At 39.5% G+C, this 27183-nt stretch overlaps 1 protein-coding gene across 7 annotated transcripts in view; it reads right to left on the reverse strand.

Annotated features, from left to right (window-relative positions):
• The window catches only part of DAB1 (DAB adaptor protein 1), a 499349-nt gene that overhangs the window by 314518 nt on the left and 157648 nt on the right, over positions 1-27183 (reverse strand). For all 7 annotated transcript variants that reach the window (XM_075286464.1, XM_075286463.1, XM_075286461.1 and 4 more), the window contains exon 2: positions 1968-2018. The gene's annotated coding sequence lies outside the window, so the exon portion shown is untranslated. The remainder of the gene's footprint in view (positions 1-1967; positions 2019-27183) is intronic.

The following is a 27183-nucleotide window of genomic DNA, read 5'->3' on the forward strand; positions in this document are numbered from 1 at the left end:
CATAGGATTACTTGTATATATCTGTAAGCCTGTGCATAGCGCCCCCAGTGGTGGGAGGTCTGATATACTATGTAACAGTAGTAACTAAAGGGAATGGAGATCAGCCCCCCTCAGATACTTCACATAGTATTACTTGTATATTGCTGTAAGCCTGTGAATAGCGCCCCCAGTGGTGGGAGGTCTGATATACTATGTGACAGTAATAACTAAAGGGAATGGAGATCAGCCCCCCTCAGATACTTCACATAGGATTACTTGTATATATCTGTAAGCCTCTGCATAGCGCCCCCAGTGGTGGGAGGTCTGATATACTATGTAACAGTAGTAACTAAAGGGAATGGAGATCAGCCCCCCTCAGATACTTCACATAGGATTACTTGTATATATCTGTAAGCCTCTGCATAGCGCCCCCAGTGGTGGGAGGTCTGATATACTATGTGACAGTGGTAACTAAAAGGAATGGAGATCAGCCCCCCTCAGATACTTCACATAGGATTACTTGTATATATCTGTAAGCCTCTGCATAGCGCCCCCAGTGGTGGGAGGTCTGATATACTATGTGACAGTGGTAACTAAAAGGAATGGAGATCAGCCCCCCTCAGATACTTCACATAGGATTACTTGTATATATCTGTAAGCCTCTGCATAGCGCCCCCAGTGGTGGGAGGTCTGATATACTATGTAACAGTAGTAACTAAAAGGAATGGAGATCAGCCCCCCTCAGATACTTCACATAGGATTACTTGTATATATCTGTAAGCCTCTGCATAGCGCCCCCAGTGGTGGGAGGTCTGATATACTATGTGACAGTGGTAACTAAAAGGAATGGAGATCAGCCCCCCTCAGATACTTCACATAGGATTACTTGTATATATCTGTAAGCCTCTGCATAGCGCCCCCAGTGGTGGGAGGTCTGATATACTATGTAACAGTAGTAACTAAAAGGAATGGAGATCAGCCCCCCTCAGATACTTCACATAGGATTACTTGTATATATCTGTAAGCCTGTGCATAGCGCCCCCAGTGGTGGGAGGTCTGATATACTATGTAACAGTAGTAACTAAAGGGAATGGAGATCAGCCCCCCTCAGATACTTCACATAGTATTACTTGTATATATCTGTAAGCCTGTGCATAGCGCCCCCAGTGGTGGGAGGTCTGATATACTATGTAACAGTAGTAACTAAAGGGAATGGAGATCAGCCCCCCTCAGATACTTCACATAGTATTACTTGTATATTGCTGTAAGCCTGTGAATAGCGCCCCCAGTGGTGGGAGGTCTGATATACTATGTGACAGTAATAACTAAAGGGAATGGAGATCAGCCCCCCTCAGATACTTCACATAGGATTACTTGTATATATCTGTAAGCCTCTGCATAGCGCCCCCAGTGGTGGGAGGTCTGATATACTATGTAACAGTAGTAACTAAAGGGAATGGAGATCAGCCCCCCTCAGATACTTCACATAGGATTACTTGTATATATCTGTAAGCCTCTGCATAGCGCCCCCAGTGGTGGGAGGTCTGATATACTATGTAACAGTAGTAACTAAAGGGAATGGAGATCAGCCCCCCTCAGATACTTCACATAGGATTACTTGTATATATCTGTAAGCCTGTGCATAGCGCCCCCAGTGGTGGGAGGTCTGATATACTATGTGACAGTGGTAACTAAAAGGAATGGAGATCAGCCCCCCTCAGATACTTCACATAGGATTACTTGTATATATCTGTAAGCCTCTGCATAGCGCCCCCAGTGGTGGGAGGTCTGATATACTATGTAACAGTAGTAACTAAAAGGAATGGAGATCAGCCCCCCTCAGATACTTCACATAGGATTACTTGTATATATCTGTAAGCCTCTGCATAGATCTGGTCTGATATACTATGTAGCTCATAGGATTGTCCAACATGTAAAATTTTCCATTTTTACGACATTAAGAAGAGAAAAATATCAGTTTCTATTACCTTATTAAATGATTTCACAGTTTTCTGAAGGTTTTCAAGAAGATTCATCACCTGAAAGAAAGAAAGATAAATTCTGTGAGTTTTTTGGGACATATTTGAAGGGATTATCCTATAAATAGTTTCCTTATGTAAATTGTACATTGATGTTAGTAACTTATAAAGTATTTTGCTGATTTCTAGTTTCGGCCTCCACGTTCCCCCTCGGTACCACCAGGCTGTACATATGATCAGTCTCCTTCCCCCTCTGGCAGATGACACTATAATGTTTATTCTCTCCTGTAGAAGGTGTTTCCACAGCTATACTGCCCCCTACTGGAGAGGTTCTGCTACTTCATGACAAGCAGGACAAAAAAACCTATCTCTACTGGCTGCCCTGCAGTGACCACTAGGTAGAGCCCTGGCTATGGGGAGAGCGACTGAGCATGTGCGTCCATCAGCATTCAGCTCAATAGGTGGACGTGCACACTACACTCTGAGCAGCAGGTGGCGCCATCCTATGTTACTAAATGTCAGAACTTTGCATTGAATTGCATTTTAACAGCTGCAAATATGATCTATATGTGACTATGATGATAAACAAAAAGAAGAAGTTATAAAATGTAAGCGACACTAATCCTTGTCCTGTCATTTTTGTTACAGTGTGTCAGTTTTTGTAAAATCTTTAAAGGAGTATTCCAGTCAAAGTATCCAACCCCTAGGACCGCCACTGACCACGAGGACTGGGGGGCTTTGCATAGCACCAGGACATTCATGTCAATTGTCAATTCATGTCATGTCAGGACATTCATGTCAATGGGAACACTTGGCTATCTCCAGAGCGCTCACGCTGTCAGACCTGCCTCTCTACAAAGCTCCCCAGTTCTGGTCACCGGGTAACCTGGTCTGACTGAACTATCCCTTTAAGCCTGTTTAGTTTATATAGGATTTAGCCTGGATACAACTGTAACAAACCCCCAACTGTGAGTCAGGTAAGTGAGCAGCTGTCTTTACATTGGAAACGTCTAATACAAGTTCTGCTTGGAAGGGGCAAGGAGACAAGATTTACCTAAAATCAGAATACCCCTTTAGGCTAAGGCGCCACGGGATGTCCTGCAGCAGTGGCAACGCATTCCAGTTCTGCCCGCAGCGCTTTAGACAGAAAGTTTGTCAAGGTTTCCTCTGCTGACTTTCTGTTACAATTATATCTATGGGAGAACCGCTGGCATTGCTGGCAGGTGAGGGGTTAACCTCCGCCTCCCTCTGTGCTGCTGTGATGACGCTACAAGGTTACGGCCGCCATATTTCTGCAGCTTGTCGGCTTCCTGGGAGTGAGGACATAACAGATGTGATGTGGGAGACAGAAGACTCGTCTCACAGCAGCCATTCCATCCATTTAGCGTGATTTACATGAGACGGCCTGGCCGCTGTTTGCACGTGGACGCCATTACTGCTCCTCTGTGTATAAACGGGCGCGATCTGTATACTGGGTGATATATAACATTTCTATAGGGTATTAGTAGAAATAGCAGGACAGAGGGAAAGCTCAGGACGCCATTACAGGTGCCGAGTCCGCCCGGCTGTGCCGCATTATGTAGAGCGAGAGACGAAGGTGCCCTGCAGCAAAGTGCAGGAAAACTGCAGATGTAGCAGAGCTGAGGTAGTGTCTGGGAGAAAGATACCTGGGAAATACCTGATATATACATGATATGTTATTATGTACAAATGCAGCAGAGCTGAGGCAGTGTCCAGGAGAAAGATACCCGGGAAGTACCTGATATATACATGATATGTTATTATATACAGATGTAGCAGAGCTGAGGCAGTGTCCGAGAGATACAAGATATGTCATTATGTACAGATATAGTAGAGCTGAGGCAGTGTCCGAGAGAGAGATACAAGATATGTCATTATGTACAGATGTAGCAGAGCTGAGGCAGTGTCCAAGAGAGAGATACGATAAATGTCATTATGTACAGATGTAGAAGAGCTGAGGCAGTGTCTGGGAGAGAGAGACAAGATATGTCATTATGTACAGATGTAGCAGTGCTGAGGCAGTGTCCGAGAGAGACATACAAGATATGTCATTATGTACAGATGTAGCAGAGCTGAGGCAGTGTCCAAGAGAGAGATACGATAAATGTCATTATGTACAGATGTAGAAGAGCTGAGGCAGTGTCCGAGAGAGAGATATAAGAAATGTCATTATGTACTGATGTAGCAGAGCTGAGGCAGTGTCCGAGAGAGATACAAGATATGTCATTATGTACAGATGTAGCAGAGCTGAGGCAGTGTCCAAGAGAGAGATACCAAAAATGTCATTATGTACAGATGTAGCAGAGCTGAGGCAGTGTTTGGGAGAAAGATACCCGGGAAGTATCAATACATAATATGTTATTATGTACAAATGTAGCTGAGCCAAGGCAGTGTAGAAAGAAAGATACAAGAAATGTCATTAAGTACAGATGTAGCAGAGCTGAGGTAGTGTCTGGGAGAAAGATACCTGGCAAATACCTGATATATACATGATATGTCATTAAGTACAGATGTAGCAGAGCTGAGGCAGTGTCCGGGAAAGAAATACTCGGGAAATGCAAATACAAGATATGTCACTATGTACGGATGTAGCAGAGCTGAGGAGAGAGATACCCGGGAAATGCAAGATTACGCCGTGTGAAGGCAGCCTAAGTCACAATGTACAAATGTAGCAGAGCCAAGGAAGCTTCTGGGAGAAACATACCCGGGTAATACAAATACAAGATATGTCATTATGTACAGATGTAGCAGAGCTGAGCCAATGTCTGGGAGAAAGATACTGGAGAAATACCTGATACATACATGATATGTCATTACGCACAGATGTAGCAGATCCGAGCCAGTGTCCTTAAACTGACCCCTCTATATTAGGACTGCCATTCTGGAGTATCAGATACGGAACATAATAACTGTAACAATTCATTAACTCCTTTTATTCTGATCATTCACTTGATACATTGTAGCAGATTTCCGGTTACTAGTAAAGCTGCACACTGCTATAGATCTCCCCTCAGCACTATGGCGGAGGTTGCATAGTCTTCCTCTCAGTCAGTGAGGTCGGGTACATATTCAGTATGAGGACATAATGATGTTACTTGTAGTTCTCCACGGACTGGATGTAACCAAAGGGAATGGCTGATAAATCAGATGTATGTTAAGTATCAGCCCTAAAGGCAGTCGAGAGCGCCGAGAGCCCGGGGGCTGGATCAGAGCAATGTACATGCAGATGCGCCATGGAGCAATGCTCTGCAGCCTGTGGCGCTCCAGCTGCTGCAAAACTACAACTCCCAGCAGGCGCTGATTGATGGGGGAGAGACCAGACTCTTATCTCGCTGCAATAAATGTAAGATCTAATGGACTAGTCAATGTGATTGGTGGGGTCCGACATATCCAGGACCCCACAGATCAGCGGATGAACCGCCTGCAGCCTCCAGATGAATGTTCTTCACTGAATACCAAGCACAGTGCTGTGCATTGTATAGTGGATGTATTTGGTATTGCAGCTCAGCTCCATTCACTTGAATGGGACTGAACTGCTGCTGTACCATGTGACCAAAGAATGTGACATCATCAGCACAGAGAAGACACTGCAGTGCTTGGGAGTTGCACAGTCTTGGACCTTGGAGGGTCCTGAGTGTCTGACCCCACCGGGTAATGCTGACCTATGTATAGGATATATAGTGGGGCGGCTGTAGTGTCGCATCTTCAGACGTATACTATAGGTGTATCTATAGGTACTATCGCTGTATCCTCTTTTCTTTCCTCCCCATTATTGGTTACATTGTATCCGCAGCCTCGTTAAAGAACTATTAATCACCATTAGGCAGCTGATGACGGATTGATACAATGTTGCTGTTTATTTGCCTTATTTTTTATACAAACATTTTAATTAGGAGTAATGACTCTGCGGAGAGAATATCGCGTCCCGTCTGTGTGCGGCAGAAAGTCCGACTCTCCGAACCGCAGCCACCACCGGTGAAGGTTACAACGGGGGAAGAGATCCGTCATTTAGAGTCATGTTGATACTAAGATCTGAAGAAACGCACGACTTTCTCTCTTATTACTCCCCTGCTCTTCTGTGTCAGTCTCAATCTACGTATTTCCCTCCCTGCGCTGCAGGCGTAGAATCAGCTCTAATTCAATATGACATGGCAGAAAGAAGCAGACATGATGTGTCACCGCAATGAAGCCTTGGCCCCACAATCTGAGATCCAGAAAACTACTCCAAACTACACAGCGCTGACACCACATCAGGTCAGCCAATGGATCACCCCATAGATCACTGCAGAGATCACTCCATAGGTCACTCCATAGATCACTCCATTGGTAACACCATAGGTCACTCCATAGATCACCCCATAGATCACTCCATTGGTAACACCATAGATCACCCCATAGATCACCCCATAGGTCGCACCATAGGTCACTCCATTGGTAACACCATAGGTCACTCCATAGATCACCCCATAGATCACTCCATTGGTAACACCATAGATCACCCCATAGATCACCCCATAGGTCGCACCATAGGTCACTCCATTGGTAACACCATAGGTCACTCCATAGATCACCCCATAGATTAAACCACAGAGATCTTCCTATAGATTACAACATAGGTCACTCTATAATACACTCCTATCTATCTATCTATCTATCTATCTATCTATCTATCTATCTATCTATCTATCCATCCATCCATCTATCCATCCATCCATCATGCTTCTCTCCATCTATGCCATGGACTCACCTATTCTGCACCATCACCCCTGTGATTTCGTTTTCCCTATTAATCTTTTTCTGTTAAGTATTTTGAACTTCAGACTAACAAATCTCCGCTAAGACTCTGCGGTTTGTGATTTTAGACTCCACTTATGTGCTAAGAAAAAACTAAACTAAACAATGTATAACCTGTGTACTTGGTTTGTACTAATTCTACAGGTGCAAGAAGATCAGAATGTAAAAACAGGTATAAAATGTAACCGATGACACAAAATAAAGAAACGAGAATGTAACCAATGACACAAGACAGAACAGGACGCTGCAGAATACAAAGTAACAAACAGCACAATAAGAACATGGCCGGTCTGCAGTCAGAGATATTTTTAGCTTGTGACATATTCAGCTCATACAGGGTAACAGGGGCAGCTCCTGGAGGACTCCGGGATTCACACCTTCACTCCATGTCAGCTCGTATCTACAGAAACATCTCACCCTGGAGGAGCAGAAGTGACATTCGTGACTGGGAACCATCATGCAATATAACAGCGCAGTTCACACCAAATGTAAGAAGTCATGTATCCAGAAAATCATGTATAATGCCCTCCTGCCCCAGAACACTGAGATCTCTGCACCCTAAGAAAGAAGCGAAGAGACAGAAGAAAATCTCCCAACATAAACCTGCAGTGATCTGTGTAATATTACCGCAATGTATCACAATTGTATCACAACAGCACTGAAAGGAAACACAGTTATAGAGAAGTCACAGATATATAAGGAAAAGCAAATGACACATTAATATCTAGAGAAGGAGTCACAGTATATATTACATAGAGAACAGAGTGAGAGAAGACTGTAGACAGGACACAAGAGAGCACATATAGAAAACCATATACCTGTATACGTATAATGAAGGATCTTAGGTAATGGTTGACTCTATTTCTGTGTTTATACTTAGAATGGACCTCGGCAGATGTTATATCACACTTCTAGATCTTATATAACCTCATACTCAATGATCTACAACTTACATCCTCTATTATCAGAACCTCCCCCGCTCGTATACAAGACTTCTCCCGAGCTGCACCACTTCTCTGGAATGCTCTACCCCGGACAATCAGATTAACTCCCAACTTCTACAGCTTCAAACGCAAACTAAAGAAGCATCTTATTAGACAAACTGATCACATATCCTAATGCAAACCCTTCCGTACCGTCATTAGACTCTCTAAAATGAACCTTCCCCTGTCCCCACTCCCACATTACCCCACACGATATGAGGCCATTTCAGACTAACTGTATATGTCCAAGCACTATCCACATGTTACAGGACACGACTGGTGACGGCTCATACAGCGTAATGTTTGTATAAAGACAGTGACCTCTATTACAGAATTGTCTGACCCCTGTATAAGCAATGTCACCCCCGCTACCTCATAGATTGTAAGCTCTTGCGAGCAGGGCCCTCAGTCCCATTGTATGAAGTGACTATTTCTTTGTAATGTATCTTTTTTTCGTACTTGATCGCTACAAATTGTACTGCGCTGCGGAATATGTTGGCACTAAAGAAATAAAATGTATCATTATTACTAGCAGTCGTATTACACACATCCATGTTTGCTGCACAATCAGAGCTGTCACAACCTGAATCCATTACACTTGTGGAAATGAAGACTTTGTAGAAAATGACAAAGACTTTTGAAAGTCACTGGTGATGAGGAATCCCTCCATGCTGCGCCTAAGCTGCTATTTATGCATTAAATTAAAATCCATCCTGCATGTTTTCCTGGGGAACATGGAAATCTACAACAATATCCAGAAAGTCAATGAACATTATTTACATAATTAAAGATTCATTGATTTTTTTCACTTTACAGATACGTTGTAATCATGTGTGAAGAAGCCTCCTCCGACCCTGCAAAATTATATTAAATATTAATAGCTGAACACGTCTCCTGGGGGCGCGGGACATGATCCTCATCAATTTAGAAAACAATTCAGGACTAATAAAGCAGTAAGTATGCGGCATTCAGTAACAGAACATAAAGCCATCGGAGACATAGAAGGAATGGCAGTATGGAACAATGTACAGCACAATATGTAGAGAGCGGTATTATTGCCACATAGAACCGTATTGTAGTAGAAATGTTTCCTTATATAAAGAGAAGTAATATACTTGTACATAGGGGCGGTATTATAGTAGTTATATTCTTGTACATAGGAGTAATATTATAGTAGTTATATTCTTATACATAGGAGGTAGTATTATAGTAGTTATATTCTTGTACATAGGAGTAATATTATAGTAGTTATATTCTTATACATAGGAGGTAGTATTATAGTAGTTATATTCTTGTACATAGGGGCAGTATTATAGTAGTTATATTCTTGTACATAGGAGCAGTATTATAGTAGTTATATTCTTGTACATAGGAGTAGTATTATAGTAGTTATATTCTTGTATATAGGAGGTAGTATTATAGTAGTTATATTCTTGTACATAGGAGTAGTATTATAGTAGTTATATTCTTGTACATAGGAGAAGTATTATAGTAGTTATATTCTTGTACATAGGAGTAGTATTATAGTAGTTATATTCTTGTACATAGCAGTAGTATTATAGTAGTTATATTCTTGTACATAGGAGCAGTATTATAGTAGTTATATTCTTGTACATAGGAGGTAGTATTATAGTAGTTATATTCTAGTACATAGGAGCAGTATTATAGTAGTTATATTCTAGTACATAGGAGCAGTATTATAGTAATTATATTCTTGTACATAGGAGGTAGTATTATAGTAGTTATATTCTTGTACATAGCAGTAGTATTATAGTAGTTATATTCTTGTACATAGGAGCAGTATTATAGTAGTTATATTCTTGTACATAGGAGGTAGTATTATAGTAGTTATATTCTAGTACATAGGAGCAGTATTATAGTAGTTATATTCTTGTACATAGGAGCAGTATTATAGTAGTTATATTCTTGTATATAGGAGTAGTACTATAGTAGTTATATTCTTGTACATAGGAGTAGTATTATAGTAGTTATATTCTTGTACATAGGAGCAGTATTATAGTAGTTATATTCTTGTACATAGGAGGTAGTATTATAGTAGTTATATTCTTGTATATAGGAGTAGTATTATAGTAGTTATATTCTTGTACATAGGAGCAGTATTATAGTAGTTATATTCTTGTACATAGGAGTAGTATTATAGTAGTTATATTCTTGTACATAGGAGTAGTATTATAGTAGTTATATTCTTGTACATAGGAGTAGTATTATAGTAGTTATATTCTTGTACATAGGAGCAGTATTATAGTAGTTATATTCTTGTACATAGGAGTAGTATTATAGTAGTTATATTCTTGTACATAGGAGGTAGTATTATAGTAGTTATATTCTTGTACATAGGAGCAGTATTATAGTAGTTATATTCTTGTACATAGGAGGTAGTATTATAGTAGTTATATTCTTGTACATAGGAGTAGTATTATAGTAGTTATATTCTTGTACATAGGAGCAGTACTATAGTAGTTATATTCTTGTACATAGGAGGTAGTATTATAGTAGTTATATTCTTGTACATAGGAGTAGTATTATAGTAGTTATATTCTTGCACATAGGAGTAGTATTATAGTAGTTATATTCTTGTACATAGGAGCAGTATTATAGTAGTTATATTCTTGTACATAGGAGTAGTATTATAGTAGTTATATTCTTGTACATAGGAGGTAGTATTATAGTAGTTATATTCTTGCACATAGGAGTAGTATTATAGTAGTTATATTCTTGTACATAGGAGGTAGTATTATAGTAGTTATATTCTTGTACATAGGAGCAGTATTATAGTAGTTATATTCTTGTACATAGGAGCAGTATTATAGTAGTTATATTCTTGTACATAGGAGTAGTATTATAGTAGTTATATTCTTGTACATAGGAGTAGTATTATAGTAGTTATATTCTTGTACATAGGAGCAGTATTATAGTAGTTATATTCTTGTACATAGGAGTAGTATTATAGTAGTTATATTCTTGTACATAGGAGCAGTATTATAGTAGTTATATTCTTGTACATAGGAGTAGTATTATAGTAGTTATATTCTTGTACATAGGAGGTAGTATTATAGTAGTTATATTCTTGTACATAGGAGCAGTATTATAGTAGTTATATTCTTGTACATAGGAGGTAGTATTATAGTAGTTATATTCTTGTACATAGGAGTAGTATTATAGTAGTTATATTCTTGTACATAGGAGCAGTACTATAGTAGTTATATTCTTGTACATAGGAGGTAGTATTATAGTAGTTATATTCTTGTACATAGGAGCAGTATTATAGTAGTTATATTCTTGTATATAGGAGTAGTATTATAGTAGTTATATTCTTGTACATAGGAGCAGTATTATAGTAGTTATATTCTTGTACATAGGAGTAGTATTATAGTAGTTATATTCTTGTATATAGGAGTAGTATTATAGTAGTTATATTCTTGTACATAGGAGTAGTATTATAGTAGTTATATTCTTGTACATAGGAGGTAGTATTATAGTAGTTATATTCTTGTACATAGGAGTAGTATTATAGTAGTTATATTCTTGTACATAGGAGCAGTACTATAGTAGTTATATTCTTGTACATAGGAGCAGTATTATAGTAGTTATATTCTTGTACATAGGAGCAGTATTATAGTAGTTATATTCTTGTACATAGGAGTAGTATTATAGTAGTTATATTCTTATATATAGGGGGTAGTATTATAGTAGTTATATTCTTGTACATAGGAGTAGTATTATAGTAGTTATATTCTTGTACATAGGAGCAGTATTATAGTAGTTATATTCTTGTATATAGGAGTAGTACTATAGTAGTTATATTCTTGTACATAGGAGTAGTATTATAGTAGTTATATTCTTGTACATAGGAGGTAGTATTATAGTAGTTATATTCTTGTATATAGGAGTAGTATTATAGTAGTTATATTCTTGTACATAGGAGCAGTATTATAGTAGTTATATTCTTGTACATAGGAGTAGTATTATAGTAGTTATATTCTTGTACATAGGAGTAGTATTATAGTAGTTATATTCTTGTACATAGGAGCAGTACTATAGTAGTTATATTCTTGTACATAGGAGGTAGTATTATAGTAGTTATATTCTTGTACATAGGAGTAGTATTATAATAATTATATTCTTGCACATAGGAGTAGTATTATAGTAGTTATATTCTTGTATATAGGAGTAGTATTATAGTAGTTATATTCTTGTACATAGGAGCAGTATTATAGTAGTTATATTCTTGTATATAGGAGTAGTATTATAGTAGTTATATTCTTGTACATAGGAGCAGTATTATAGTAGTTATATTCTTGTACATAGGAGTAGTATTATAGTAGTTATATTCTTGTACATAGGAGTAGTATTATAGTAGTTATATTCTTGTACATAGGAGTAGTATTATAGTAGTTATATTCTTGTACATAGGAGGTAGTATTATAGTAGTTATATTCTTGTACATAGGAGCAGTATTATAGTAGTTATATTCTTGTACATAGGAGCAGTATTATAGTAGTTATATTCTTGTACATAGGAGTAGTATTATAGTAGTTATATTCTTGTACATAGGAGTAGTATTATAGTAGTTATATTCTTGTACATAGGAGGTAGTATTATAGTAGTTATATTCTTGTACATAGGAGCAGTATTATAGTAGTTATATTCTTGTACATAGGAGCAGTATTATAGTAGTTATATTCTTGTACATAGGAGTAGTATTATAGTAGTTATATTCTTGTACATAGGAGTAGTATTATAGTAGTTATATTCTTGTACATAGGAGCAGTATTATAGTAGTTATATTCTTGTACATAGGAGTAGTATTATAGTAGTTATATTCTTGTACATAGGAGCAGTATTATAGTAGTTATATTCTTGTACATAGGAGTAGTATTATAGTAGTTATATTCTTGTACATAGGAGGTAGTATTATAGTAGTTATATTCTTGTACATAGGAGCAGTATTATAGTAGTTATATTCTTGTACATAGGAGGTAGTATTATAGTAGTTATATTCTTGTACATAGGAGTAGTATTATAGTAGTTATATTCTTGTACATAGGAGCAGTACTATAGTAGTTATATTCTTGTACATAGGAGGTAGTATTATAGTAGTTATATTCTTGTACATAGGAGCAGTATTATAGTAGTTATATTCTTGTATATAGGAGTAGTATTATAGTAGTTATATTCTTGTACATAGGAGCAGTATTATAGTAGTTATATTCTTGTACATAGGAGTAGTATTATAGTAGTTATATTCTTGTACATAGGAGCAGTATTATAGTAGTTATATTCTTGTACATAGGAGTAGTATTATAGTAGTTATATTCTTGTATATAGGAGTAGTATTATAGTGGTTATATTCTTGTACATAGGAGTAGTATTATAGTAGTTATATTCTTGTACATAGGAGGTAGTATTATAGTAGTTATATTCTTGTACATAGGAGTAGTATTATAGTAGTTATATTCTTGTACATAGGAGCAGTACTATAGTAGTTATATTCTTGTACATAGGAGCAGTATTATAGTAGTTATATTCTTGTACATAGGAGCAGTATTATAGTAGTTATATTCTTGTACATAGGAGTAGTATTATAGTAGTTATATTCTTGTATATAGGGGGTAGTATTATAGTAGTTATATTCTTGTACATAGGAGTAGTATTATAGTAGTTATATTCTTGTACATAGGAGTAGTATTATAGTAGTTATATTCTTGCACATAGGAGCAGTATTATAGTAGTTATATTCTTGTACATAGGAGTAGTATTATAGTAGTTATATTCTTGTACATAGGAGCAGTATTATAGTAGTTATATTCTTGTACATAGGAGTAGTATTATAGTAGTTATATTCTTGTACATAGGAGTAGTATTATAGTAGTTATATTCTTGTACATAGGAGTAGTATTATAGTAGTTATATTCTTGTACATAGGAGCAGTATTATAGTAGTTATATTCTTGTACATAGGAGCAGTATTATAGTAGTTATATTCTTGTACATAGGAGGTAGTATTATAGTAGTTATATTCTTGTACATAGGAGCAGTATTATAGTAGTTATATTCTTGTACATAGGAGCAGTATTATAGTAGTTATATTCTTGTACATAGGAGTAGTATTATAGTAGTTATATTCTTGTACATAGGAGCGGTATTAGGGTCCATTCACACGGAGTAACGTGCCGCGTGACCTGGCACGTATATGGCGTGTGAGATTGTGAGTGCTGTAAAAGCTCCCATTGATTTCTTTTGCGGCTGTGATTTTGCTGATAGAGCCCCTTTAATCCTTTATACTTTGCCTCTTGTACTTGGACACTTTGTATCACTTTTTTTCCAATGTGTTCTTCAGTCTTACACTTCGGATTCTTCGTCTTTCTTACATCGGTGCAGTATTTGTGTTCTCATCCACTGATGAAATTATTAAGTGTTTACACAGTGTAACTAATTCCAGGGTAGAAAAGAAGAGAAAACCCTGAAGGATCCTTCTGATTAGATATTTATGCCGACTTAACGCTCCTCTCCATTTTTTTCATTATTTAGTATAAAGTCACTTAAGCCTTGAGCGTCCCTTGATCTTTAGATTCGCATTGTTAAAGGATTATGTTTAGATACAGAAATCTCTGATCTTATGTAATATTACCTGACTGCTTAAGGCTCCTTCTGTGGAAACTCTGAGTGCATAAATCACATTATATGTTATTACCGAGTTCTGCGCTGGCTCCGTGTATTAGGGTGAACATGTTTGTTTGTATACAGTATATATAATGATTTATCTACCGCAGAGTCAATGTATCATGGTGTATGGCGCTGGCATTAAGGTGGAAAGGGAAGTGATCAACGGTGGGTGCGGACTGGAGAAGGTTATGCAATGGGATCTACAAGGCAAGTCTGATAACTTATGTTACACTCACCCTTCATTACCATTCTTCCTTATTATCCCAATACTGTGCACGTAAACCCCTCTACTGACTGTCTGTGAGTGACTGACAGCAAGATTGTTGAATATTTCCAATAACAATCTGCAGAACAGTGAGCGCAGCTCTGGAGTATAATACAAGATAAGTAATGTAATGTATGTACACAGTGACTGTACTAGCAGAATAGTGAGCGCAGCTCTGGAGTATAATACGGGATAAGTAATGTAATGTATGTACACAGTGACTGCACCAGCAGAATAGTGAGCGCAGCTCTGGAGTATAATACAGGATAAGTAATGTAATGTATGTACACAGTGACTGCACCAGCAGAATAGTGAGCGCAGCTCTGGAGTATAATACAGGATAAGTAATGTAATGTATGTACACAGTGACTGCACCAGCAGAATAGTGAGCGCAGCTCTGGAGTATAATACAGGATAAGTAATGTAATGTATGTACACAATGACTGTACCAACAGAATAGTGAGCGCAGCTCTGGAGTATAATACAGGATAAGTAATGTAATGTATGTGCACAGTGACTGCACCAGCAGAATAGTGAGCGCAGCTCTGGAGTATAATACAGGATAAGTAATGTAATGTATGTACACAGTGACTGTACCAGCAGAATAGTGAGTGCAGCTCTGGAGTATAATACAGGATAAGTAATGTAATGTATATACACAGTGACTGTACCAGCAGAATAGTGAGCGCAGCTCTGGAGTATAATACAGGATAAGTAATGTAATGTATGTACACAGTGACTGTACCAGCAGAATAGTGAGCGCAGCTCTGGAGTATAATACAGGATAAGTAATGTAATGTATGTACACAGTGACTGTACCAGCAGAATAGTGAGCGCAGCTCTGGAGTATAATACAGGATAAGTAATGTAATGTATGTACACAGTGACTGTACCAGCAGAATAGTGAGCGCAGCTCTGGAGTATAATACAGGATAAGTAATGTAATGTATGTACACAGTGACTGCACCAGCAGAATAGTGAGTGCAGCTCTGGGGTATAATACAGGATAAGTAATGTAATGTATGTACACAGTGACTACACCAGCAGAATAGTGAGCGCAGCTCTGGAGTATAATACAGGATAAGTAATGTAATGTATGTACACAGTGACTGCACCAGCAGAATAGTGAACGCAGCTCTGGAGTATAATACAGGATAAGTAATGTAATGTATGTACACAGTGACTGCACCAGCAGAATAGTGAGCGCAGCTCTGGAGTATAATACAGGATAAGTAATGTAATGTATGTACACAGTGACTGTACCAGCAGAATAGTGAGCGCAGCTCTGGAGTATAATACAGGATAAGTAATGTAATGTATGTACACAGTGACTGCACCAGCAGAATAGTGAGCGCAGCTCTGGAGTATAATACAGGATAAGTAATGTAATGTATGTACACAGTGACTGCACCAGCAGAATAGTGAGCGCAGCTCTGGAGTATAATACAGGATAAGTAATGTAATGTATGTACACAGTGACTGTATCAGCAGAATAGTGAGCGCAGCTCTGGAGTATAATACAGGATAAGTAATGTAATGTATGTACACAGTGACTGCACCGACAGAATAGTGAGCGCAGCTCTGGAGTATAATACAGGATAAGTAATGTAATGTATGTACACAGTGACTGCACCAGCAGAATAGTGAGCGCAGCTCTGGAGTATAATACAGGATAAGTAATGTAATGTATGTACACAGTGACTGTACCAGCAGAATAGTGAGCGCAGCTCTGGGGTATAATACAGGATAAGTAATGTAATGTATGTACACAGTGACTGCACCAGCAGAATAGTGAGCGCAGCTCTGGAGTATAATACAGGATAAGTAATGTAATGTACGTACACAGTGACTGTACCAGCAGAATAGTGAGCGCAGCTCTGGGATATACAATTTCTGGAACAATACTCTGACCTTTCTCATTTCTCGGACTGTCCACAATATCGATCTTTCAGACCTTCTTACTGTTTATTTGGACGTCCTTCAGAGTCAGCAAACATTATAATTAAAGGGATGTAAATCTTCCAGAATTTCTTTGTGATCATATGAATTCCCTTATGAATTAATACCCAGAAACTTTGCAGAGACTTCTCTAGAGACGACTACAAATCACATTACCCGACATCCCCGTCTGTGGCTTTCAATTTTATTTTTCAGAGATAAAGTCTATATTTCCAGACAGGGAAGCAAAATGAAGCACAACAATTTATTGAATCACAATCGCAGCGTCTGACAATGGATAGACTGGAAATTGCATCAAAGCGGCAAGACATTTAATAAACGCTGACAGGGCGAGCAGGAAGAACAGTCGGGGGCCCGAAACAATCCCAGAAAGTTACTTGGTGATTCTTTGATTTTTTGATGGATTGAAGAATAAAAATCCTTCCAAATCATCAGGAAATAAAAGTAACGGGGTTTACGTCATCTCCAGAAACTAACTTAAGTGGTTCTATCCATTGTTGGGATAACAGGGGTTAACCAATATGGCCGCCATTACAACTTTCTCAAATTTAAATGAAATTTAAAGGGGAAATACAGGCTCCTATTGGACGATATCATTATTTTGTTAAATTTGGCGACTAACAGCGCTGCCTCCCTTCCCCCGCTGCTGCCAATCTGTCCATTAACCTTCCAATTAACCCTACTTAGTCCCGTCTCCGCACCTCACGGCGATTCCTCGCACCTTACATTCGTAGAGGGAGGATGAGACGGGATGTGAGCGCTGCTGCCTCGTACGTGACACCTTAATCCGGCTTTTCTTGCGGAGAAAGGTTATTAAAATATCAGTGTGTCTGGACGCGGCGCGGCCCGTGCTTATAACTAACACTGCATCTATCAGTTTCTGTTTGCTTGACTTTAAGCTCTGGAGTCTGAATAATCCAGCTGCCAAGAGAAGGAACAGCAAATACGCGGCAATAACCACCGGCAAATATTCCCATCTGTCCACAGGCGTACGGGGGGAGGGGGACCGAGGCCGACTCTGACACATGACGGACTGTAGTGTACACAAGCTGGGGCGCACCATGGATATTACTCCATGTCATGACGTATACACTGGGTACACCTCTCGTTTATGAAGGAGGTATCAACTGTCCTGAAGGGGGCACCACTGGACCAAATGACCTGGGCATATGCAGCTTGTATCCTCAGCCCCAAATCTATAGGAAGGTTGTGTGACTCTATTACACCAGTACTATTGTATATGTATACTGTCTCTCTGTAGGCTGCATTAGTACTATTTCAGCACTATATGGCGGTTTGTATATTTGCAGTACATTGTGTTGGCTGTACCATATACTGCAGCATTATCTAGAGCCATCTGATGTAGAACTGAAGGACACTGTTAGGCTCTGTTCACATGGGAATCCAGGGCTTTATTTGCCGATGTCATGACCTTTGATGGACAGAATGGAGCTGAATACAATGGCAGGTTTATGGTCACCACTGCAGGATCTACTGGAGTCAATGAAGTCTGTTACCTGCTGTTAGTGACTGATAGACTATGGGAACCATCATGCAGATGTAGACAGGGTCCTATCTGGGCTCTAATCTGTATAATGCTCAGGGTGTGGTTATTGTATAATCTGATACATTATTGGGACACATTGATACATTTGTTGCAATTTAAATATTTACCATTGGCAACATATATCTACTACAACATCCGGATCAGAGTCCGACGTCCCACTAGAGAAACAGGACTTAACATTAAGAGTGTTCGGACGCCAGATGAGCCACCTGCCTGAGATGGCGGTACTATCAGGTCCATGGCCCTTAGCTGGATTCAAACCCAGGACCCCAATACTGCAAACCCTGAGCCCCTGTGATAGCAACAACTTAACTTAGAACTTAGAACTGGCCCATAATAGCCCGGCCTTAATGGAGTCCAATACTATTCGAGCGCCGTTCTTCAGTCTTCATTCTCACTACACAATATCCTCCATGATGTCAACTGTAAAAGAAATTTCATTATTCCAATAAATGGCGCTCGTGACTTCCAGCGACGTTGCGAGTCTTACATCTTCGGCTGCCAGAACGATCCCCGTTGTGATCTTTACTAAACTCTCCGCAGCAGTTTATTGTATTTAACATTGGGGTCACTTACCTTATTATTTCACTTCATAGGGTCATTGTTCTAAGTCGCGGCGCGGTGCGACAAGCAGAGTTTAGTGCAAACATTTTTTTTGTTCCAAAAAGGCTATTGAAGCTTGCGCTGTGATGCTGTAGGCGGCGCGACGGCTGCTAATAATCGCGGTCCGCGGACTGCGGCTAAATTCTGTTCTCTATTGTCCTGCCATGATTTCATTGCCTGCTGTGGCCGGAGCGTGTCCGCTTTGTAAATTCAATTTGCTGACAAATAAAAGGAGATATAAAGCACTTCACTTATCCCCTTAAGAACACAAAGATTCAATGGTCGAGTATTTGTTGACTAAGGAAAATAAAACCTGCGAAGCGGCGGCGACTCCTGATCCGCTGCCCACCGAAAATACTTGCAAATAATTGTGCTGAGAAAACATATCAAAGTCTCCATACCCAAAGGAAAACCGCTCATCCAAGTAAAAGCTCATACTTTACATCTCAAGTCTACTACCTTGTACTCCAGTCACATCCAGAGCTGCAGTTACAGTTCTTAGTTCAAATACCAGGACACAAAGCAGTATGGAAGCCAAGAAGGCTGGTACATAGCTATAACTGAGCTGTAATGTCACATGGTGGAGAAAAGCCGGAGGCAGAAGCTAGAGGTAACCAAAAGTCCTAAAGGCAGCTCTGGGTGTGACTAGAGAACAAGACACAAATCAAATCAAATCAAATCAAAAAATGCTTTATTGGCACGTCCGAATAGGTATTTGGCATTGCCAAAGCTAGTAAAGTGTGTGTGTGGGGGGGGGGGAGTTGGGTTGGGTGGGTGGTGGGTATGGGGGGGGGGTTTGGGTTATAACAGTCCATGGAGTCTCATCTTCCTCTTCGTTGGTGACTGCTATATGGGGGGGGGGGGTTGGAGGTGGGGTGGGGCAGGGCGGTTGGTTTGGGGTATAACAGTCCGTGGAGTCTCGTCTTCCTCTTCGTTGGTGACTGCTATATGGGGAGGTGGGGGCGGGGCGGGTGTTTTGGGATAAATATAACAGTCCATGGAGTCTCATCTTCCTCTGGTTTGGTGACAGCTGGACACGTATTGGGCAGCGATCTCCACAGTGGCCTCTTCTTCTCCCAGTAGGATGTAGAGTTTCCTCTTCTCGTCTGCAGATCTGAAGTCTGGGATGTGGGCAGAGAGTCTTTGGTAGTAGACGGCCCTCACAGCTGAGTATTTGGTGCAGTGTAGCAGGAAGTGGGTCTCGTCTTCTAGGACCCCCTGGTCACAGTGCTGGCACAGTCTCTTCTCCCGTGGCTTGTACGTCTGTCTGTATCGCCCCGTCTCTATCTCTAGGTTGTGGGCGCTCAGTCTGTACCGGCTCAGGGTCTGTCTGTGCTTGGGGTGGCGTATTCTCTCCAGGTAGGTGGCCATGGTGTAGTCCCTTTGTAGGGATTGGTACACGGTGAGTTTCTTGGAGTTATTTATTTCATTTCTCCATTCTTCAATGTACCGCTCTCTGTTTGCCTCTGTGGTCGCCTTTATTTCGGCCTTGGTTATCATCTGTTGGAGTTTTTGGTTTGGTGGTTGGCTGCTGTTTGGTTGGTGAGTGTCTGGTTTGCTCAGGTGGCTTAGCCATGCTTGGTGGTGGTAGGAGTCGCTCCCCTGGATGTGTGCCTGGAAAGCTAGCGCCCTCTTCTGTATGGTGAGCCATAGGGGGAGTCTGCCTAGCTCTGCCCTGCAGGCTATGTTGGTGGTGTTGCGATGGACATGGAGCAGGTATTTGCAGAACTCCAGGTGGAAGTTCTCTGTTGGGCTGGAATCCCACTTTGACTGGTCTGGGTAGGTGGCTGGGCCCCAAACTTCACTGCCATAGAGAAGGATCGGGGAGATGACAGCGTCAAATATCTTCAGCCAGACCCTCACCGGTGGTTTGAGGTGGTACAGTTGTCTTCTGATGGCGTAGAAGGTTCTGCAGGCTTTTGCTTTCAGGGTTTCTATTGCTGCTTTGAAGCTTCCTGATTGGCTGAGCTCCAGCCCCAGGTAGGTGTAGCTGTTGGTTTTCTCCAGTGTGGAGCCGTTCAATGTGAATTGTGGGGTGGTGGAGGCTTTATTGTGGCCCTTCTTCTGGAATACCATGATTTTGGTCTTCTTCTGGTTGATGGGTAGGGCCCATGTGGTGCTGAATTTTTCCAGCACTGACAGGCTTTCTTGGAGGTCTTTCTCGGTGGGGGCCAGGAGTAGGAGGTCATCGGCATACAGCAGGAACTTCACCTCTCGATTGTTCAGGGTGAGGCCTGGGGTTGGTGAGGCCTCCAGGGCTGTAGCCAGTTCATTGATATAGATGTTGAAGAGCGTTGGGCTCAGGCTACAGCCTTGTCTGACCCCTCGGGCCTGTTGGAAGTATGCGGTCCTTTTCCCATTCACCTTCACACTGCACTGGTTTCCGGTGTAGGAGCTCTTGATGACGTCGTACGTTCTTCCTCCTATTCCGCTCTCTAGGAGTTTTAGAAGTAGGCCTGGGTGCCATACTGAATCAAACGCCTTCTTAAAGTCCACGAAGCAGGCGAATATCTTGCCTCTTCTGGTGTTGTGGACGTGCGTCTTGATGAGGCTGTGCAGGGTGTAGATATGGTCTGTGGTGCGGTGGTTTGGCATGAACCCTGCTTGGCTCTTGCTGAGGACCCCGTGTTGTGTGAGGAAGGTGAGGATTCTGTTATTGATGATGCTGTTGAACAGTTTCCCTAGCTATGTGCTGCTGACGCAGATCCCTCTGTAGTTGTTGGGGTCATATTGGTCCCCATTCTTGTAGATGGGGGTTATGAGCCCTTTGTTCCAGTCTTCGGGGAAGTGTCCAGCATTGAGCACGAGGGTGAATAGCTTTGCCAGTGCCGCGTGTATTGCTGGAGGGCTGTATTTGATCATCTCTGGTAGGATGCCGTCAGGGCCACTGGCCTTTTTGCCTTTCAGCACGGCAATTCTTTCCTGTATATCTTTTATGGTGATTGGCGAGTCCAGAGGGTTCTGGAAGTCTTTGATGGCTTTCTCCATGTCCCTCAGTTTGGTGATTATCTGTTGCTGTTCTGGAGTTAGTTCTTCTTCTGGGATGTTTTTGTAGAGACCTCTGAAGTAGTTGAGCCAGATATTGCCATTTTGGATGTGGAGAGAGTTTTTCTTGGGCTTTGTGCCCATGTGGTGCCAGGTCTCCCAGAATGAGCTGTCCTGGAGGGAGTCCTCTAGTTGCTCAATTTTGTGGGAGAGGTCCCTCTGTTTCTTCTCTCTGAGGGTGCCCTTGTATTGCTTGCATAGATTGCTGTAGGCTTCCCTCACCTCCTTGTTGTTGGGGTCCCTGTGTTTTTGGTTGGAGGCTCTTCTTAGGGTATGGCGTAGTGCTCTGCAGTCGCTGTCGAACCATTTGTGGGACTGTTTGTTGGTTTGTCTTATGGGTTTGGTTCGTTTCAGGCCTGCTAGTTCTGCTGTGGTCTGTAGGATGTACTTGAGATCCTTCACAGCTCTGGTGACTCCCTGTTGGTCTGGCTGATAGGTGTTTGTATGGAAGTTTGTGAGCAGTGTCTTGATTTCGGGTCGGTTGGTTGCGTTGGTATATTCTATGGCCTGGTGGTTGGCCCATGTGAAATGTCTTGGTAGGTTGTAGAGGCCGGACTGTTGGGGCTCATGTGTGGGTGTTTTGTTCCTGGTTCTCATGTATAGTAGGATCTGGTTGTGGTCTGATAGATGGGAGTCAGGTGCGATTGTGAAGTCTTCAATGTCTGACAGGTCTGCGTCTGTAATGGCATAGTCCACCACGCTGTTGCCCACTTGAGAGTTTAGTGTGAAGCGTCCTCTGGGATCGCCTGTGGTACGTCCGTTTATTATGTACAGTCCTAGGCTTCGGCACATGTTCAGCAGTTGTCTCCCACTCTTGTTGACAATTCTGTCTTGGCTGTTTCTTCTTGTCTGTGTGGGTTCTGGGTGGTGGATCTCACTACCGTGCGTATGTGGGTTGTCGTCAGGAGGCAGGTAGTCTATCTCTGTGCCTGTCCTTGCATTCAGGTCTCCGCATATTAGTACTCTGCCTTTGGGTTGGAAATGGACGGCTTCCCTTTGTAAGACCTCGTAAGTGTCGGGGTCGTGGTAGGGGGACCCTGGTGGGGGCATATATACTGCACAGAGATAGATGTCCTGCTGGCCGCTGAGGATGGAGCTGCTTATTTTTATCCATATGTGATTAGTTCCACGTTTGGTAGCTTTTACGTGTTCTTTGAGCTCCTCCTTGTACCATATTAGTATGCCTCCTGAGTGGCGGCCATGTTTGGTGGTCTTATTTTTCTGGGCGGGCACTGAGAATTCCTTGTAGCCCATGGGTGTTAGGGACTCGTCATCTGCCCGGGTCCATGTCTCTAGGAGGATTTGGATGTCTATGTTTTTTAGTCTGTCTATGAAGTCTGGATCTTTTGGTTTAGATCCAAAGGCTGAGGCGTTCAGCCCTTGTATGTTCCAACTACTGATAGTTAGTGATTTCATCTTCAGTGTGTAAACCTTGTAATGAGCTGTCCTGCAGAGGACGGGCTGGGTTCTTGGTTGGTTGCAGTGTGGCCAGGTATTGGTTTATGTGCATTGCTGTTGTGGCCATTGTAGTGACCGCATGCTCTATTCTCTTTATTGTCTCTATGTTGGTGCTCTGAGTTGCTCTGGTTGGCTTTTTCTTGATAGGTGGCATCTTTGGGGGGTTCTGTCTTGGATATTGACACAATGTGGAGGAAGACTAAATCAAGTTCACACCAACACTGAGGTTTCCATTCTTCAAGACCCAGTTTCCACCCTTAGGTGGCATTCACATGATGTAACGTGGCGTTGATACTGACATGTAAACTTCTGTATGAATCAATGCCGCATTACATCATGTGAATAACCCCATAACATGCAGAGAGAAAAGTCCTGTATATAGCAGCATTGTATAAGCAAGATGATGGACGGAATCCAGATAGATAGGAGATAGATAGATAGATAGATAGATAGATAGATAGATAGATAGATGATAGATAGATAGATAGATAGATAGATAGATAGATAGGAGATAGATAGATAGATAGGAGATAGATAGATAGATAGATAGATAGATAGGAGATAGATAGATAGATAGATAGATAGGAGATAGATAGATAGATAGATAGATAGATAGATAGATAGGAGATAGATAGATAGATAGATAGATAGATAGATGATAGATAGGAGATAGATAGATAGATAGATAGATAGATAGATGATAGATAGGAGATAGATAGATAGATAGATAGATAGATAGATAGATAGATAGATGATAGATAGGAGATAGATAGATAGATAGGAGATAGATAGATAGATAGGAGATAGATAGATAGATAGATAGATAGATAGATAGATGATAGATAGATAGATAGATAGATAGATAGATAGATAGATGATAGATAGGAGATAGATAGATAGATAGATAGATAGATAGATAGATAGATAGATGATAGATAGGAGATAGATAGATAGATAGATAGATAGATAGATAGATGATAGATAGGAGATAGATAGATAGATAGATAGATAGATAGATAGATAGATAGATAGATAGGAGATAGATGATAGATAGATAGGAGATAGATAGATAGATAGATAGATAGATAGATAGATAGATAGGAGATAGATAGATAGATAGATAGATAGATAGATAGATAGATAGGAGACAGATAGATGATAGATAGATAGATAGATAGATAGATAGGAGATAGATAGATAGATAGATAGATAGATAGGAGATAGAGAGATAGATAGATAGGAGATAGATAGATAGATAGATAGATAGATAGATAGATAGGAGATAGATAGATAGATAGATAGATAGATAGGAGATAGATAGATAGACAGATAGATAGGAGATAGATAGATAGATAGATAGATAGATAGATAGATAGATAGGAGATAGATAGATAGATAGATAGATAGATAGTAGCTAGAGAGAGATAGATAGATAGATAGATAAATAGATAGATAGATAGATAGATAGATAGATAGATAGATAGATAGATAGGAGATAGATAGATAGATAGGAGATAGATAGATAGATAGATAGATAGATAGATAGGAGATAGATAGATAGATAGATAGATAGATAGATAGGAGATAGAGAGATAGATAGATAGATAGATAGATAGATAGATAGATAGGAGATAGATAGATAGATAGATAGATAGATAGATAGGAGATAGATAGATAGATAGATAGATAGATAGGAGATAGATAGATAGACAGATAGATAGGAGATAGATAGATAGACAGATAGATAGGAGATAGATAGATAGATAGATAGATAGATAGATAGGAGATAGATAGATAGATAGATAGATAGATAGATAGATAGTAGCTAGAGAGAGATAGATAGATAGATAGATAGATAGATAGATAGATAGATAGATAGATAGATAGATAGGAGATAGATAGATAGGAGATAGATAGATAGGAGATAGATAGATAGATAGATAGATAGATAGGAGACAGATAGATGATAGATAGATAGATAGATAGATAGATAGATAGATAGGAGATAGATAGATAGGAGATAGATAGATAGATAGATAGATAGATAGGAGATAGATAGATAGATAGATAGATAGATAGATAGATAGATAGGAGACAGATAGATGATAGATAGATAGATAGATAGATAGATAGATAGATAGATAGATAGATAGGAGATAGATAGATAGATAGATAGATAGGAGATAGAGAGATAGATAGATAGGAGATAGATAGATAGATAGATAGATAGATAGATAGGAGATAGATAGATAGATAGATAGATAGATAGATAGGAGATAGATAGATAGACAGATAGATAGGAGATAGATAGATAGATAGATAGATAGATAGATAGGAGATAGATAGATAGATAGATAGATAGATAGATAGATAGATAGATAGATAGTAGCTAGAGATAGATAGATAGATAGATAGATAGATAGATAGATAGATAGATAGATAGATAGATAGGAGATAGATAGATAGGAGATAGATAGATAGATAGATAGATAGGAGATAGATAGATAGATAGATAGATAGATAGATAGATAGATAGATAGGAGATAGATAGATAGATAGATAGATAGATAGATAGATAGGAGATAGAGAGATAGATAGATAGGAGATAGATAGATAGATAGATAGATAGGAGATAGATAGATAGATAGATAGATAGATAGATAGATAGGAGATAGATAGATAGACAGATAGATAGGAGATAGATAGATAGATAGATAGATAGATAGATAGGAGATAGATAGATAGATAGATAGATAGTAGCTAGAGAGAGATAGATAGATAGATAGATAGATAGATAGGAGATAGATAGATAGATAGATAGATAGATAGATAGATAGATAGATAGATAGTAGCTAGAGAGAGATAGATAGATAGATAGATAGATAGATAGATAGATAGATAGGAGATAGATAGATAGGAGATAGATAGATAGATAGATAGATAGATAGATAGGAGATAGATAGATAGATAGATAGATAGATAGATAGATAGGAGATAGAGAGATAGATAGATAGATAGGAGATAGATAGATAGATAGATAGATAGATAGATAGGAGATAGATAGATAGATAGATAGATAGATAGATAGATAGGAGATAGATAGATAGACAGATAGATAGGAGATAGATAGATAGATAGATAGATAGATAGATAGATAGATAGATAGGAGATAGATAGATAGATAGATAGATAGATAGATAGATAGATAGTAGCTAGAGAGAGATAGATAGATAGATAGATAGATAGATAGATAGATAGATAGATAGGAGATAGATAGATAGGAGATAGATAGATAGGAGATAGATAGATAGATAGATAGATAGATAGATAGATAGGAGACAGATAGATGATAGATAGATAGATAGATAGATAGATAGATAGATAGATAGGAGATAGATAGATAGGAGATAGATAGATAGATAGATAGATAGATAGATAGATAGATAGGAGATAGATAGATAGATAGATAGATAGATAGGAGACAGATAGATGATAGATAGATAGATAGATAGATAGATAGATAGATAGGAGATAGATAGATAGATAGATAGATAGATAGATAGATAGGAGATAGAGAGATAGATAGATAGGAGATAGATAGATAGATAGATAGATAGATAGATAGGAGATAGATAGATAGATAGATAGGAGATAGATAGATAGATAGATAGATAGATAGATAGGAGATAGATAGATAGACAGATAGATAGGAGATAGATAGATAGATAGATAGATAGATAGATAGATAGATAGGAGATAGATAGATAGATAGATAGATAGATAGATAGATAGTAGCTAGAGAGAGATAGATAGATAGATAGATAGATAGATAGATAGATAGATA

Source organism: Leptodactylus fuscus, chromosome 9 (genome assembly GCF_031893055.1).
Source record: "Leptodactylus fuscus isolate aLepFus1 chromosome 9, aLepFus1.hap2, whole genome shotgun sequence".
Taxonomy (NCBI): Eukaryota; Metazoa; Chordata; class Amphibia; order Anura; family Leptodactylidae; genus Leptodactylus; species Leptodactylus fuscus.